At 41.7% G+C, this 16428-nt stretch overlaps 1 protein-coding gene across 4 annotated transcripts in view; it reads right to left on the bottom strand.

Moving 5' to 3' along the window:
• The window catches only part of ZNF609 (zinc finger protein 609), a 183859-nt gene extending 179775 nt beyond the window's left edge, over nucleotides 1-4084 (bottom strand). For all 4 annotated transcript variants that reach the window (XM_077472283.1, XM_077472282.1, XM_077472285.1 and 1 more), the window contains exon 1: nucleotides 3834-4084. The gene's annotated coding sequence lies outside the window, so the exon portion shown is untranslated. The remainder of the gene's footprint in view (nucleotides 1-3833) is intronic.
• Nucleotides 4085-16428: the final 12344 nt, after the last annotated feature.

Genomic DNA, 16428 nt, shown 5'->3' with positions numbered 1-16428 from the left:
AAAAAAAAAAAAGCGCAATGCACGTTTTTTTGCACCTTTCGTAAACCAGCACAAAAAAGTACATTTTTGCGTACATTCACAAAATGCTTAGGAGTGAATGTGACCTTAACGCTTCAGAGGCTGCAAACAATTTCTCAAAGGAATAAAGTCTTCTGAACTGGCTATACTCTTTATCAATATGTAATGAAAACACATCTAATAGCTTGGCACAACAATTCTGAACTGAAGACAACACGAAACAAAAGTTCAATCTGAAGTATAGAGGGCTAAATTCACCAAGCTCACACACCAGGGTAACAAAACTTTCCAGAGGAATCCTATCAGATCTGAAGATTAAGCTAGGTATACAATAGTAGAATTTTGTACAAAAATTAGAACGCCATTCGAAAGTAGTTGAAGATTTTGTTTGCTTTTAACATTTGTTTTTGGACTGAATGGATTTTACAGAACAAAACCCACATACCATCTGAAATTTGTACATTCGAGAAATGTTTTTCAACGTTCTGCTTCAAATTTTCTCGTCACTGCAGCCGAAAATTTATGCTGATTTGACTCCAGTAATGAGTCGAAAAACAAACGAACGTTCTTCCAATGAAAAATGTCAGACATATTCTACTAGTGTTTACCCAACTCTACACTCCCATAGCTATATGACCCGCTTACGCTAGAGCGATTGGTCATGCATTACAATAGAAATAATGTTATTTTCTATGGTGCCCATTCACATCTGCGATTTTTAAAATGTCTTTTGGCCCCATACAATTTAATGAGACCGCACAGAAAAGCATGTACATGTGTTTTTGGTACAATTTTGTGCTTCGCAGTCTTTTTCCTAGCAACAATGATGTCAAAAGCAGATAGTGCAAGTGATTGGCCAAAACAAAAGCATGATACAAAAATGCACTAAAAAATGTGTAATCACGCAACAGCACTGATGTAAACATTGGCTTAATAAAGATGGTTATCCTTGTAAACATTCATGTTATCTATAAACAAAGTACACATAACTAGAGGATCCGGAGAGGCAGATCACATAGCCACCTTAGGGCCTGTTCACACCGGTGAACTTTTGCTGCACTAAAACATCTTCCCAGCAGGGAAAAAGAGCATGAAAATGACCCCCCTTTAAATCCTCTCCTAGACTGTAAGCTCTAATGAGCAGGGCCCTCGAATTCCTCCTGTATCGAAACTGTACTGTCTGCCCTCATGATGTAAAGTGCTGCGCTATATAAATCATGTATAATAATAATACCTTAGGCCTGGTTGGCACCAGTGTAATTTCAGATGCACAGAATCACATTATTTTCCATGGTGCCATGGTGATTCTCATTTTATCCAAAATCGTGAAGCTCTAACGCCTATTGACTTCTACGTTTTCATGAGAGCGCATCAAAGTCCTGACAGGCTAATCAATGTCAATAGGAGCACACCTATGGCCCCATGTAAAACATGGTTACAATCGCACAGCACCCAAGCGGCAACACACTGGTGTCAAACCTTAAACACATGTAAAATGCACGTACATGCATTTTTGGTAGCATTTTGTATATAAAATCAGGTCTCCTACAAAAAATGTTTAAAAGGAACATGAAAATACATCAAAAAAACTATAAAAAAAATCTAGCCTAACCATTAACCACTGTACGCTGCGTTTTTCAAAAACCCTGCTTGCTCGCTGCATCTGATGGAAAAAAACACAACAAAAACACACCTTCCCTTTTAATTCATGGAATGTGCCAAAAATGCATGGTGCATTTTGAGTCGCATGTCAATTTCTTGCCAGGTGACAGTGATGAAAATGCATGTGCATGAGTTGTGTGTATAAAACCCAGTCTCCTATAACAAAGAAAACACTTAAAGCATAAAAAACGCACTACAAAATAACGTTAAACGTGAGATCAAATCACGGCAGCATTAGTGTGAACCCCAGGCTTGGGGTTACCATAAGAGAATTTGATGCGGTTTTAACTGCACCCAATTCGAATCGGACCAGCTTTCAATGGAGCAGGTCCACACATGTGCGGAGTACCCACGGTTTTAAAAAGGGTCCTGTACGCCTTTTGTCCAGTTCAGGAGTGATTTCAAGGTGGAAAAAAACGTAGCACCTGAAACAGTGAACAATAACACACCAAAAAACTGCAGATCAAAGCAAACTGCCTATCTGTGAACTGGCCTTAAGATGAATACACATTATACAAATTTTTGTTGTTCAATTTCCTTTAGATTTAACTTCAACTACGTAGTGCAAGGGCCTGCCTGACTGCATACAAATTGAAAGTGTTTAGGTTTGACCTCATATTTTACGGTTTTGGTAAATGTACAAGAAAATTGTATAGTGTATAGCCAGCTTTAGTGCCCTGTTTGAAAAATGCACCTGCCATTATATTACATATAAAGAATGTATGTTTGCTTACTGTATCCTGTGATTAATATGCATTTTCATAGTTATGTGATAATCATCTTTTAATCTCCCTCTAATTGTATAATAAAGCTCCTGAAGAAGCGGCTAATGTAAACCCATGAAACATGTAGAGCAACCAATGGTCTCTATGTTCTAGTTGTCACAATGTGATGCGACTATAGAATTGAATGTTCCATTTTAATTATCACTATTGGTTTTAATCTGTAAAAGTCCATCAGCACATGTATTTTAGTAAGAAATCTTTTCAAGTATTTTACCTCTGTCTAGCATCAGTTGATATAAAGTACCATTAAAGTCCAATATAGCCACTTCCTTCCTATTGATACACCTTGCATTACAGTCAATGGATGTTGAAGGCTGAGTTCACACTGGTGCACTGTGTTTTAGCCCAGGTTCACACTGACAGCGGCGATCAGATCAGCTGAACTCCCACCATTTCATTCCCGCAGGTCAGTCCTGTCTACGGGGGAGATTTCAGAGACATCTGTCTGCTGATGTCAATGGAAATCGCACTCCAAAGTCGCTAAAAGTAGTACAGAAACTACTTTGGGTAATCGCTGCGTTGTCGCACCGATCCGGCAATTGCCGACTTGGCATGCCATGTGACATGTCAAATCGTGCCAATGTAAACCAAGGCTTAGCCACAGTGTGGCTTTACGTGCGGTTTATGGGCTTTTTAAAAGCATTTTTTAGCAGCGATTTTTCATCAACTATTAGGTCGTGCGTATTCTGAAAGCGCATGAAAAGTCATGCACGGCACATTTTTAGTGCGCTTTCACAATACTCATGACCCAATAAAAGTCGATGAATTTGCGATTAAAAACGCACATAAAATGCACATACACCCGTGCCGCAGCCAAAACACAGCTGCACCAGGGCGAACGTTTTTTTTTTTTAGTCACATCAATTTTTTTCGCAGTAACCAGGGATGAAAACGCGTGCAAAACACTTTATCCATTGGGAAAATTTTGAACGCAAATCGTTAAAAGCCACAACCATCGCCTAAAGCGCAGGGCCCTCTGATTTCTCCTGTATTGAATTGTATTGTAACTGTAATGTCTGCCCTCACATTGTAAAGTGCTGCACACACTCTTGGCATGATATAAATTCTACATTATAATAATAATAAAGTGTTTTTCAATGCAATGATGTGCATGGGCCCTCAGTGATAACAAAGCTCCTTCCCAGAAGACAACAAGGGGCTGAGAGCCTCCCTCACCCACACATGCCCCGTGATCTCCTCACACACACACACAACACACACTGTGTGTACAGGAGGACGGCCAGCAACAATGAAGAGATCTGTGTGTGTGGTGGGGGGGGTGAGGGAATCCCCGCACACAGCACAGCCTCCACCCGCACATACATGCCCGGACTCCGCACGTAAACATTCCGTGTGACTCTCACTCACCCGCACTCTGGCCTTAAGTGTCCTCCATCTTGTCCTATCCCACAACAGCTCCCCGGAGGTGGGGGTCACACGGGGCCCAGGCTCCCCCCCATCCCTTCGCCCTCCCCCCAAAACAGCGGATTTCGCACAGGCGACTACTCCAGCTCCAGGCTTCCCCGTACACACAAGGCCGCAGCAAGACACGGACCGAGAGGAGGACAGCGCTTCCGGCGCGGCCGGAGACACGCCCACTGAGCCGACCGGGATCTCCGCCCCCTTTCGCGCGAGAGGTCGACGAGTACACCCATAGGGAGGGCGCCGCGACCAGACGTTGATGCTGAGATGGTAGGCCACGCCCACGGCAGCAGGAGGCTTGGCTGCGCGAGGAGCGAGAAGCTTTGTGTGATCCGAGGCCTTACTATCGGGGTGGAGGAGGCGCGGACACCGGCGTGCTGCTCGGGGATGTCTGGACAGGCCGGCCTCTGCATTAGGAACGGATTATGGAATGGACGTCATGCCCGGAGCACCGGCCTCCTCTCTTATAGTCTGTAGGCCGCCATTACAGACGGAGCTGACCCGATACTCCCACCCCTCTACATTACATTTCCATTGCAAGTTCACAGAACGTTCATGGCCTCCAACATAATTAACCCTTTTACTGCCAGTGTTTTTTTTTTTTTTTTTTTTCCCCTTTCCAAATTCATTTTAGGTCTGAGGCTTCATTAATATACGACCTACTTTCTGAAAGCAATGACCCCAGAGAATAAAATGGTGGTTGTTCCAATTTTTATATCGTGCAATCCCTGCCCAAGGGTTTATCCAGCACGAATTTTCAATGAATAACCCTCCAGTGTTCATTTACTGGGACACATGCAATGTATCGACCCAATTTTTTGGGTTGAAGGTTTATTTCCTAAAACTGGAAAGCGTGAAATCTGCCGCCGCTCTGCGCACAAACCAATCAGCTTCCAGGTAGAACTAATGCCCACTAAACACGATGAGAGTTCATTCGAATGATCGTCCATGTTTTTTTTTTTTTTTTCTTCATGCTAATCCCAGATCGAATCTGATGAGTACTTAAGTCATGAAAATTGTCATGTGACAATAAAAAAAAATCACAAGTGATGTCACGTGTTGTAATGCATTTGTATTGCATTTTCAAACGACAGCTGTACTAATTAACCACTTCAATACCATGCACTTCCCCCCCTTCCTGCCCAGGACAATTTTCAGCACTGTCGCACTTTGAATGACAATTACAAAGTCATACAATACTGTACTACTGGATTTGATCCCCACTGGGTTTTTAATTTTTTGCATAAACTAAAAACCCTTTTTTTCTTTGTTTCGGTTATTAAATTTAGTTTTCTCCTTCACTGATGGGTACTGATGAGGCGGCACTGATATGTAGAATTGATGGGCACTGGCAGGGGGGTTATGATGGGGCACTGACTGGGCACCGATTGGCAGCTTTTAATTACATCTGATGGGGCTGTGCTGATAATCAATGCGCTGATTATCAGCACAGAACCCCCCCCCCCCCTCTGACAGGGAGAGCCGTTCGTTTACCGGCACTTCCTGGTTCACGCTGTGATTGATCATGAGGTAAGAAGCCTCTGACAGAGGCTTCTTATCATGATTGGAGATGTGGCATCTCAGACTGACACGCCACACTCGCTATCGCCGCGATGCACGCGCCGGAATGTTGTCCTGCTGGATGCCGTATGCCGCCTGGTCATAATAACGGAACCACTTCCTGGACGTCAACCTGCTATTGACCGTGCGGGAAGTGGTCAAATGAAAATCGTACAAATTTTTTTTTTTTGTGCATGTCCAATCAAATATCGCATGAACTGTCCTCAAACTCTGTACTATCTATCAGATTATCGTGTGATCACTCCGAAATCTGTGTTTTTCCTACAATTTTCTGATCCTGTGTACACATTGAATGAGGCTTTGAAAACATCACCTGAAATTGCAGTTTCAAAGCCGCATGTCAGTGCGACTGAAGACATCTGTGCGACATGCACACATGTCTATTCAAGTCGCACCTGAAATCGCCAAAAGTAGCGCAGGACGTACTTATTCGAATGGATGCGGCACCGCAAAGTCAGGGTTGCATAGATTTGAAAATGGAAATTGCTGACTATAGGGTACAACTTGTCATGCGATTTGCCCTGTCAAATTGCATGACAAGTCGTTACAATGTGAACGAGGGCTAAAGGTAAATTTTATTATTATTTTTTTTCCATTTTATATATAGAGTGAGAGAGGGTCACAACCCCTGTCCATTTATTTTTTCCATCTGTATCCCTTTGGGGAGATTTAGGAAATCCCTGCACACTAAGGGGAATCCCTTAGGGCCCCCCCAAGTCACAGCAGGGAAGATTCCTCTTCTGAATTTACTCGCCTGCTGCTGCTGTTAACCACTTGACCTCTGGAAGATTTACCCCACTTCATGACCAGGTCATTTTTCCCCGATACAGCACTGCGTCACTTTCAAGAGGAAGTACGCTTACATCTTTAAATTTTACCTATAGGTTTAGCCTATATTAAAGAGGTTGTAAACCTCCATTTTCAAGTTGTACCTACAGTTAAGCGTATAATGAGGCTTAACTATAGCTACAATAAATCTCTCCTAAATGTACGCCGTTCATGAGATATGTACTTTGTATTGCGCCGATGATGTAATTGGCGCATGCATTGTGAAGAAACGGTTCTCTGTGCTGTGCGGATGTGATGTCATGCGACTCAGGCCAGTCACGGAGCCGAAATCCATGGCTGTGGAAGGAAGAGAGGCAAACATGAATGCGGGGACAGCGCAGGCTTCGTATGCCATGCATACTTGCACATTATGCTTTTACTTTGCAGGAAACAAAAAGAAGTAAAACCCATCAGGGTTTACGTCCTCTTTAAGGCTTACCTATAGATAGTGTAACTATCTCTTAAACATGCACCATTTAGGACAGTGGTTCTCAACCTTGTCCTCAAGTACCCCCCAACAGGCCATGTTTCGGGAATTTCTCTTAGATAAAATAGCTGTCCAAAATACCAACCCATTGACTCTGATTTAAAGATTTAAAGCACCTGTGCAAGATAAAGGAAAACTGCAAACATGGCCTGTTGGGGTAGGACAGGGTTGAGAACCATTCGTTTAGGAAATATTTACTGTCCTAGCAGCCAGTTACGTCACTGGTGCAGGTGCTCTGAAGGAACTGCCGTTTCTTCAGAACAGTGTGCCGTGACGGGCGGCTCTCGCTCACATGCATGGAAGTGATATCATTGCAGCTCTGGCCAGTCATAGAGCCGGAGCCTGCGAACTCTGAAGGAAGACTGGGTATAGATGACATTGCTGGAAGGCTTTGTTTTCAGGTAAGTTTCACATAAATGTGCTAGTATGCGTTGGGCATACTAGCACGTTAGGCATTTGCCTTGCAGGTAAGGAAAGAAAAAAAAATACTAGGGTTTACCACCTCTTTAAGTGACAATTGCTCCATCATCTACCCAAATAAAACGTTTCTCTTTTCCCCTACAAATAGAGCTTTCTTTTGGTGGGATTTGATCACCACTGGGTTTTTTATATTTTGCGTTATAAACAAAAAAAGACAGTCAATTTTGTAAAAAAAAAAAAAAATTTTATTATTTACTTTGCGCTATGGAAAATATCCAATAAAAAAACCAGTATCAAGTTTCTTCATACATTTATGTGGTGTGCTACATCTCTTAACTTTAAAATTGAACCCCTTTTTATTTAATGAAACCACCAAGGTACTATTCACTCCCTTGTTATCTCTTGACTTAAAACTCCTTCAAATGCTTACGTCTCCATCTCCCCTTCAGTCTATCATGAATGCTGCTGCCAAACTAATCTACCTTACCAACCACTCAGTGTCTGCCATCCCTCTCTGCCAATCCCTACGCTGGCTTCCGATCACCCAGCGAATTAAATTCAAAATACCAACAATAACATACAAAGCCATTTACAACTCTGCCCTAAGCTACATCACCAATCTTGTCTCCAAATATCACCCAAATTGTCCTCTCTGCTCCTCTCGAGACCTCCTGCTCCCAAGCTATCTCATCTCCTCCTCCCATGCTTGTCTTCAGGATTTCTCCAGAGCCTCTCCCATCCTCTGAAGCTCTCTACTTCAATCTGTCCGGCTATCTCCTACTCTAGCTGCCTTCAGGCGATTTCTGGAAACTCATCTCTTCAGACAAGCCGGTCATGCCTCAACTAATCTTTAATCGCTTCAATCAGCTAATTTCCCACAGTGAAAACCTTTTGTACCACTTGCCTCACCCTATTTGATTGTAATCTCTTTTGAGCAGAGTCCCCTTTTTGGTTAAAAATAACATCTTTTAGACGTAACTACTCTATGCAGTTGGTTTTGCACAGAGCAGCCCGATCATCCTCCTCCCGGGTCTTTCTTGTAAACAAAGAGTGTCAGAAAAAGGCCTGGTCAGAAAGTTTTGCCCTGGAAATATCTAGCGTGCGCAAAGATGTAACAGGTAGCGCAATAGGCATTTTTATACATAGAAACCCCGGGGGGGCGTGTGTTAAGTTCTTGACGTAAATCTTTTTACTTTTTTTTTTTCTGAACTTTATTGCAAACACATACGGCATAGGTTCTTTTTCATGAAACATCAAGTCTATTAGACATCTGCTGTCCCCCCTGCACCCCACTAAAGCACAAATCGTTCCTCCATTAGCTTCTTCCCTGGTCAGCCAGTGAAAGTGGCACAAAAAAATAGACATGAGAGCCTCTACACAGTAATGGAAACTGTCCTCTTACACAGTTATCCTCATTGGAAGATTTCTTCTCTGTTCCTGTTCTGGGTACAACTATAAAATGTTGGATCTTCAGTCCTTTTCTATTTAAAGTACAACAGCCAACAGAAGAAAAAAAGTTGGACCTCTACAGGGGGATACAAGCCACAATAACATAAAAAGGGGTTTTAATCCTTTCCAACTTTACCCAAAACTAAAAAAAAAAAGTTGTAGCTTATTTCCATTTAGAAGCACCACGTTCCGTGTCGTTTGTCTTTTTACTTTTTATGGTTTTACTAAATGATTTTGTATGGAAATATACTTCCTGTCATAGGGAGACAACCCTGCCCTTGTAGTTTCTCACTGTAGGAGCATGGTTATCCCCCTTTGCTGCATATCTCAGTTGAACCCACACAAATACACAACCATGGCTGACAGTAGCTACAAGGTCAATGGCATGTACCAAAAGCTGGGTGCCATGGCCTTTGTAATGTGTAAGGCTGCATAAAGAGTACATTTATGAACCTCACCAAAAATACACAGCAAACCTGCATGTTTTATTAAAAATGAGGATATAGCAAAGTATTTCCAGTCTATTGTAACCTGCTGAAGAAGCCCATTAGGAGGGTGTAATGCATATGGTTGTGAAGATCCATAACCTGTGACGTCACAGCTAACCATTTGTATTAGCGTTGTGAGAAGATTATATGCTTGTTTTTTTTTATACATCCATGTGAGTGTTTTTAATCCCTTGATTCCGTTTTAATAAATATTTGGAAGCAGAGAGCACTATGGTTTCTCAATTTATATTCCATGACATGTTTCATTGTTGATCGGGAACCAAGAAGTAGAATATCGTTATTCAGGGATGATAGTAGGAGGAGTGTTCCAGTACCATCTAGAGTGGAGTTCACTAAGGCTATAATGACTCTGTAGTGGGGTCAGATACTGGAAGTGAGCTGGCACTTTATCTAAAGGTGGTGGGCACCAAACACATTGGACATTACTATATGAACTATCCCTTTATGCTTGCACATCAGTGGAGCGCTAATATATGGGACTCTGACACTGTATTTACTACATTGGCTATTTTAGCTGATGTGTTTTGTTTATCAATTAATTTATGTTGTATTTAATATGTGATTGCGCTGCACTTATATTTTGCACTTTATGTTTATGAGGAGAGTTTGGTGGACACATTCAAGAAGGTTTTAGCAGCCGTCTCAGCCTTTGTCATTAGGCAAATGTTAATATTTGGAAGATATTTGCACATATATTGTAGTTGTTTGCGCTGATTATATTTCACCATACAATCATAACACTCTACAGTATCATCCCACCAGATTTTTAATATAGCTTGATAGTATACATAAACGTAATCACTTAAACCTTAAATGAGCCAACATAATTTTTTAATTTCAAAAGGAACTCATTTTTTAAACTGCACGCCAATCACTTGGCGGCCGCAATACGTATATATAAGAGGTGGTTTGCCAGGATTATGGCTGAAGATATCAGCTATAACACTAGTATTGTTTTTTGCAGCCGGCGGCTGGCTTTTTTATGAAAGCAATCTGAGCAGCTCCTGAGCTGCTGGAACGCTTTCAGAAACGGCAGGAAGGGTCACCCCTTTCCCGCCGCTCACTGATGTTTGTCTGGCTTACCGTTTTTGCCAGTTCACCCAAGAAACGATCTGACGGTGTCGCTGGCCACACAGGCGACCAAAGAGTAGTGAAATAAGAAATAGTCCACTGCGCTAGGTGTAATCAATATAAATCTTATACAGTGCCAATATGGCGATGTAAAAAGTGCTCAATAGTATATCCATGTTCCAAGATGCTCAGACTCGGTGGCCCACATAGATGTAAAATTCACGCCTAGGAGTTGACCAGCTATCTCTCTAGTATGGTTGATTAGGCATGTGTGGAGACCCCTGGGGAAATCCGTGTTGGCGCCTCTTGCAGTATGTTGCCTCATATAGATCAGTGGGAATAATGGAAAAGAATACTCATTGCGTAATACCGTTTGAAAAATGTATTGATAAAACCAGTTAAACGTTACTCACGTGCAATGATGCCTAACATCCTGGCACCCGGCGTGTATAGCAGGTGATTGGGGAATCGGCCCACAAAGTTTGTGTAACCGCTAGCTGTGGTCCGGCTCTATTGCTGAGGGATAGATTGGGTGGAAGTGTGTCGCAGTGATGTGTTTCAGCCAATCAATGTTCCATCATCAGAAAGCGAACAGAGTAGATCTGCTTTGATCTCGTCTATGGCCTTGGAGGACCGTAGTGACATCCTGATGTCACTTCCAGTCCAGGCTGGAAGTAGCCAAGTTTTTTTTTTTTGTTTGTTTTTTGATCAAAAAATCACTTTTTTTTGCTTTTAAAAGGTAAAGCAGAGATTTGGGGTCTTTTTAAGCCCAGATCGCTTCATAAAGAAGAGGAACTGTCATCCTTATTTCCATCACAAGGGATGTTTACATTCTTTGTAATAGGAATAAAAGTGATGAAAAAAGTTAAGGTACAGTGTAAAAATAAAAAGTTAAATAAGAAGAAAAAAAAAAGTAAAGCATCCCCATCCCTCCGTGTTCGTGCGCAGAAGCAAATGCATATGTAAGACACACACGCTCATGTAAATGGTGTTCGGACCACACGTAAAGTATTCGCCGCAAATGTTAGAGCGAGAGCAATTATTCTAGAGCTAGGCCTCCTCTAACTCTGAACAGATAACCTGTAAAGGCATTTAACGCCACACCTATGGAGATTTTTAAGTACCTTAGTTGTTGCCATTCCATGAGTGTGTTCAATTTTAAAGCGTGACATGTTAAGTATCTATTTACTAGGCGTAACTTCATCTTTCATATTTTACAAAAAAATTGGGGTAAATATTGTTTGTTTTTGTTTTTTTAATCAATTAACCACCTCAATACAGTGCACCTACACCCCCTTCCTGACCTGACCAATTTTCAGCTTTCAGCGCTCTCACAGTTTGAATGACAATTACTCAGTCATGCAACACTGTACCCATATGAAACTTGCGTCCTTTTTTCCACACAAATAGAGCTTTCTTTTAGTGGTAATTAATCACTAGTGGGTTTTTTATTTTTTGTGCTATAAATAAATAAAAAAACTTACATTTTGTGAAAAAAAATGCCTTTTTCTTTGTTTGCCATAAAATTTTGCTAATTAGTAATTTTTCTTCATACATTTTGGCCAAAATTTATACTGCTACATATCTTTGGTAAAAATAACCCACATTAGAGTATATTATTTGGTCTTTGTGAAAGTTATAGCGTCTACAAACTATGGTGCCAATCACTGAAAATTGATCACATCTGATCAGGCCTTCAGTACATCAGGTGTATCTCATTTCTTGAGACACTAACAAGTCAGGAAAGTACAAATACCCCCCCAAATTACCCATTTTTAGAAAGTAGACATTCCAAGACATTAAGTAAGTAAAATTTTTTTAAGTTGTAATTTTTTCCCACAATTCTTTGCCAAATTAAGATTTTTATTTTATTTTATTTTTTACGAAATGGTCATATTATCAGGTTATTTCTCTCACACAACATAGGCATACAACAAATTACACCCAAAATACATTCTGCTACTCTTCCCGAGTATGGCGATACCACATGTGTGAGACTTTTACACAGCCTGGCCACATACAGAGCACCAGCATTGATGTAGTACCTTCAGCCGCTCTACGAGCAAAAATTAGACATCTCATTTCAAAGCCACCTATTACACTTTTGAAGGCCCTGGAGTACCAGGACAATGGAATTGCCCATAAAATGACCCGATTTTGGAAAGCAAACATCCCAACCTATAATCTGTGAGGCATAATGAGTCTTTTGAATGGTTCATTCTTTTCCAGACGTTTTTGGAAATTGTGGAAAAAAATAAAAACGCATTTTTTTTTTTTTTTACACAAAGTTGTCAATTTATAAGATATTTCTAACACATAGCATGTATATAGCAAAAATGACACCCCAAAACACATTCTGCTACTCCTTCCGAGTATGGCAATACCACATGTGTAGGACTTTTACACAGCCTGGTCACATAGAGAGGCCGAACATTGAAGCGGTGCCTTCAGGCGTTTTAGGAGCATAAATGACATTTCATTTAATTCCTACCTCTCACACTTTTGAAGGTCCTGAAGCACCAGGACAGTAGAATTACCCACAAAATGACCCCATTTTGGAAAGCATACCCCAACGTATATTCAAATAGGTACTCTGGTACTCTGATGGCCTGGTGACAGGTTCTCTGATGGCCTGGTGACTGGTATTTGGGTACTCTGAAGGGCAGTGATAGGTACTCATATGGACTGTGACAGTTATTCGGGTACTCAGATGAACTGTGACAGGTACTCGGGTACTCATATGGACTGGGACAGGTGCTCGGGTACTCATATGGACTGGGACAGGTACTCGGGTACTCATATGGACTGGGACAGGTACTCGGGTACTCATATGGACTGGGACAGGTACTCGGGTACTCATATGGACTGGGACAGGTACTCCGATGGGTTGTGACAGGTACAGGGGTACTCTGATGGGCTGTGACAGGTACTCGGGTATTCTGATGGACTGTGAGTGACAGGTCCTCTTTATTGGGGAGGTTGCAATCTGTGTGATTGGTGTACACTGTAATCGGGAACGAGATGTTACCGCAATCTCCTCCTCACACACGATCGGTGTGTGAGGAGAAGAACCCATTAACATCTCGTTACCGTGGTTTGTTTACATTTAGTGATAGGCTGTGAAACGATCACGTGAGTAAACAGCCGGCCAATGGCTGTTTTCCAGTGTCGGTGATGAGCAGTGTTCCTGGGAACACGCCGCCACCGACGTGCACATGCAGCGCGATCAGGCGCCGTGCACAGTGGGGGTGTCCCAATGGCTGTTCACCCCCCTCGGAGGCGAGCGGTGTCTCCGGGACACACCCCCACCAAAGGAACAGGGATGCGCAAACACACCCTGTTTAAATGGGAGGACATCATATGACGCCCTCCCGCCACAAGATGGCGGTCGGCAAGTAGTTAAAGTGTATTTTAAAAAAAAATATGTTTGCAAAACCACAGCACAAATTTAGTGAGACAAAAAATTGCAATGACCGCTCTGCTAGAAAAAAAAAAAAATTATATATATATATATATATATATAATCTATAATGTTTGTGGCTTATAAGTAATTTTCTAGCAAAAAAAAAATACTGATTTAACCTTGTAAAGAAAAAGTGCCAGAAAAAGCCTTTATGGTCTTTATGTGGTTAAAATAATATCTAGTGATATTACTTTAATATCCTTCTTGAGGTTCCTGTTACAGAGTGACAAGGTTTTATCTCTGTCTCCTAGGTGCTCTCTGGCATTGTCAGTCATAGTTGAATCTATAAGTGACTACCCAGATACTCATTGCACAGATATGGTCTGCTGCTTCTAGGCTTGTGCAATTCGTTTCGTAACGAATCGAAATTCGGCCGAATTTTGCATCTTTCGGACATTCGGATGCATTTGAATGTCCGAATAAAAAAATAACGAATACGAAAGAAATATAACAAATGAATTTGAATGAATTTGACATGATTCGGTAATTCTTTAAAGCTCTAATGAAACAAAAGGTCAGCTCAAAGTAAATTTTATAGTCCAATCAGCTAATAAATTTTGTGCCGGAGGATGGATTACTGGCAAAGTACATTCCTGAGACCTGAGTTAGAAGGGTGTTGTATTGTATTTGAGCCGAGGAGAAGAGACGTTGTCATTGTATGTGTTAAAAGATTCAATAAACAAACGACTTTCCAAACTACGAATCATTATCACGAATGTCTATACATACATAAATAGCGAATTTCAACGAATACGAACGAATGAATTTGACACTCTACGAATAATAAATTATCCGAAAACGTAACATAACGAATATAACAGAATGAAATTATGTATTTTATGAATGACAACGAACCGAAACTAAAAAAATGTTTCCGTTGTGCACAAGTCTAGCTGCTACCACTATCGGGAAGCCCTCTCTGAGTAATGACATGCAACCACTGCTGGAGCAAGTGCATATAATCAGAATGGAAACATTGTTTTTTTAAATATGGAAAAACCTCAAAGTTTTAGGTTTACTGTAAAGTAAATCCATAAAAAACCTAAGTATATCTGAGCATAGATGGAAAAAAATGCATAAGCAGTGAGTTCTAGGGTGCGATTTATTTTTTGCATACAGTTTGGTTGGGATTCCTCCCACAATCTTGGGCTTCATTAACACAGGCGTAAAAATTTTACTGATATTATTAAGTGTTTTCTAGGAGAAAAATTCCTGCGTAAAGATCAATAAAATACTTGCATATAGATGCATTTAAATGCGTATGCATACACAATTTGTTTTCATGATACTTCCCCCCCCCCCCCCTTTTGTTTGTTCACGTCAGCCGTGAAATAGGAACAAAGCATATACACTTCTATAGTGTGTACATATCTCAATTAGGAGCACTGAGGCTGCATTCACACCTAGGTGATCGGATTGTGGACGGAATCTAGATTTCTGGCAAGACGTGATTATGATGCCATTACTTGTTAATAGCGCGCCAATTGTGGTGTGATTTTGCCACGGGTTGTCCGCGATAAATCAAGCTGCAATTGCAGCAAAATCACAACGTGCCACGCAGCCCAAAAGAAGCGGCCACTTTTAAGTGTTGCGATTATACCGTGATCGCAGAGCGGTTTATCACAGGACAGCCGTGGCAAAATCTCACTGAAATTGGGGTGCCATTAACAAGCAATGGCATTGCTATTGTGTTCCACGTTTTGCTGTGATTCTGGAATCCTGGGCAGTTTTGCAACAATTTTGACTGCAATCAGAATCGCTAGGTGTGAATGCAACCTTATGCCCCATACACACTATCAGATTTTCTGCTGATTGTTTCCTTCAGATTTACCAAAACCATATAGTGCAAGGGTCTGCCTGATTGCATACAATTTGAAACTCCTAAGGTTTGACCTCATATTATATGGTTTTGGTCAATCCGAAGGAAAAACTCAGCGGAAAAACTGATAGTGTGTATGGGGCTTAAGTGTCATTTCTGTCTGTCTAGCATGGATCACATCTGATAAGTTTTCCTGACACCAAGAGAAAAGAGGTGACAGGGATCTCCAGCAGATTGACAGCCTTAGCTCTGTTGCGGTGTGAAGAGGGTGAGGGGTCTTTTTCCTCCAGTCAGCTCTCAGACTTCTGCACTGAGCGCTGCAGAATATAACTTCAGCTTCTTGCCCCCTTTTTTTTTTTTCTGAATTCCCGGTGTCTTGTCAAATAGGGTCCTCCATCAGATGCTGTCCCCTGCGTACTGCGCATGCGCAGTACACAGGAACACAGATTCCGAAAATTGCCGAGGATGAACGGCGCCTGCGCCGTGAGTCCAGGTTCTATCCCCACTATCCAAGTGGACATAGAGTTAGAATAAAAAAGAGCCGAGCGCAGCGAGGCCGAGCCCAAAGCGTGGCGAGCGAAGCTCGCCCGCGAGGGGCCCTCTAAAATTCACAACCCTATGTCCGCTTGGACGGTGGGGCTACCACCTTCTCTCACGGCGCAGGCGCCGTTCAGCTTCGGAGATTTTCCGAAGCTTCGTCTGCTCCGTACTGCGCATGCAAGACAAGATTTTAAATTCTCCACTTTGAACAGATGAAGAGAAGACTGCAGGTAGACAGTATGACTTCTGTAGGAGGATTTGTTTAACCACTTCAGCCCCGGACTAATTGTCAGCCTAAGGACCAGAGGTCTTTTTACAATTTCGCACTGCACGAACTGGTAATTGCGCGGTCATGCAATATTGTACCCAAACGA

Source organism: Lithobates pipiens, unplaced genomic scaffold (genome assembly GCF_037356315.1).
Source record: "Lithobates pipiens isolate NorthernLeopardFrog02 unplaced genomic scaffold, aLitPip1_a1.2 Scaffold_8, whole genome shotgun sequence".
Lineage (NCBI taxonomy): Eukaryota > Metazoa > Chordata > Amphibia > Anura > Ranidae > Lithobates > Lithobates pipiens.
Note: the sequence above shows the minus strand (reverse complement) of the source record. Positions and strands in the feature narration are given on the sequence as shown.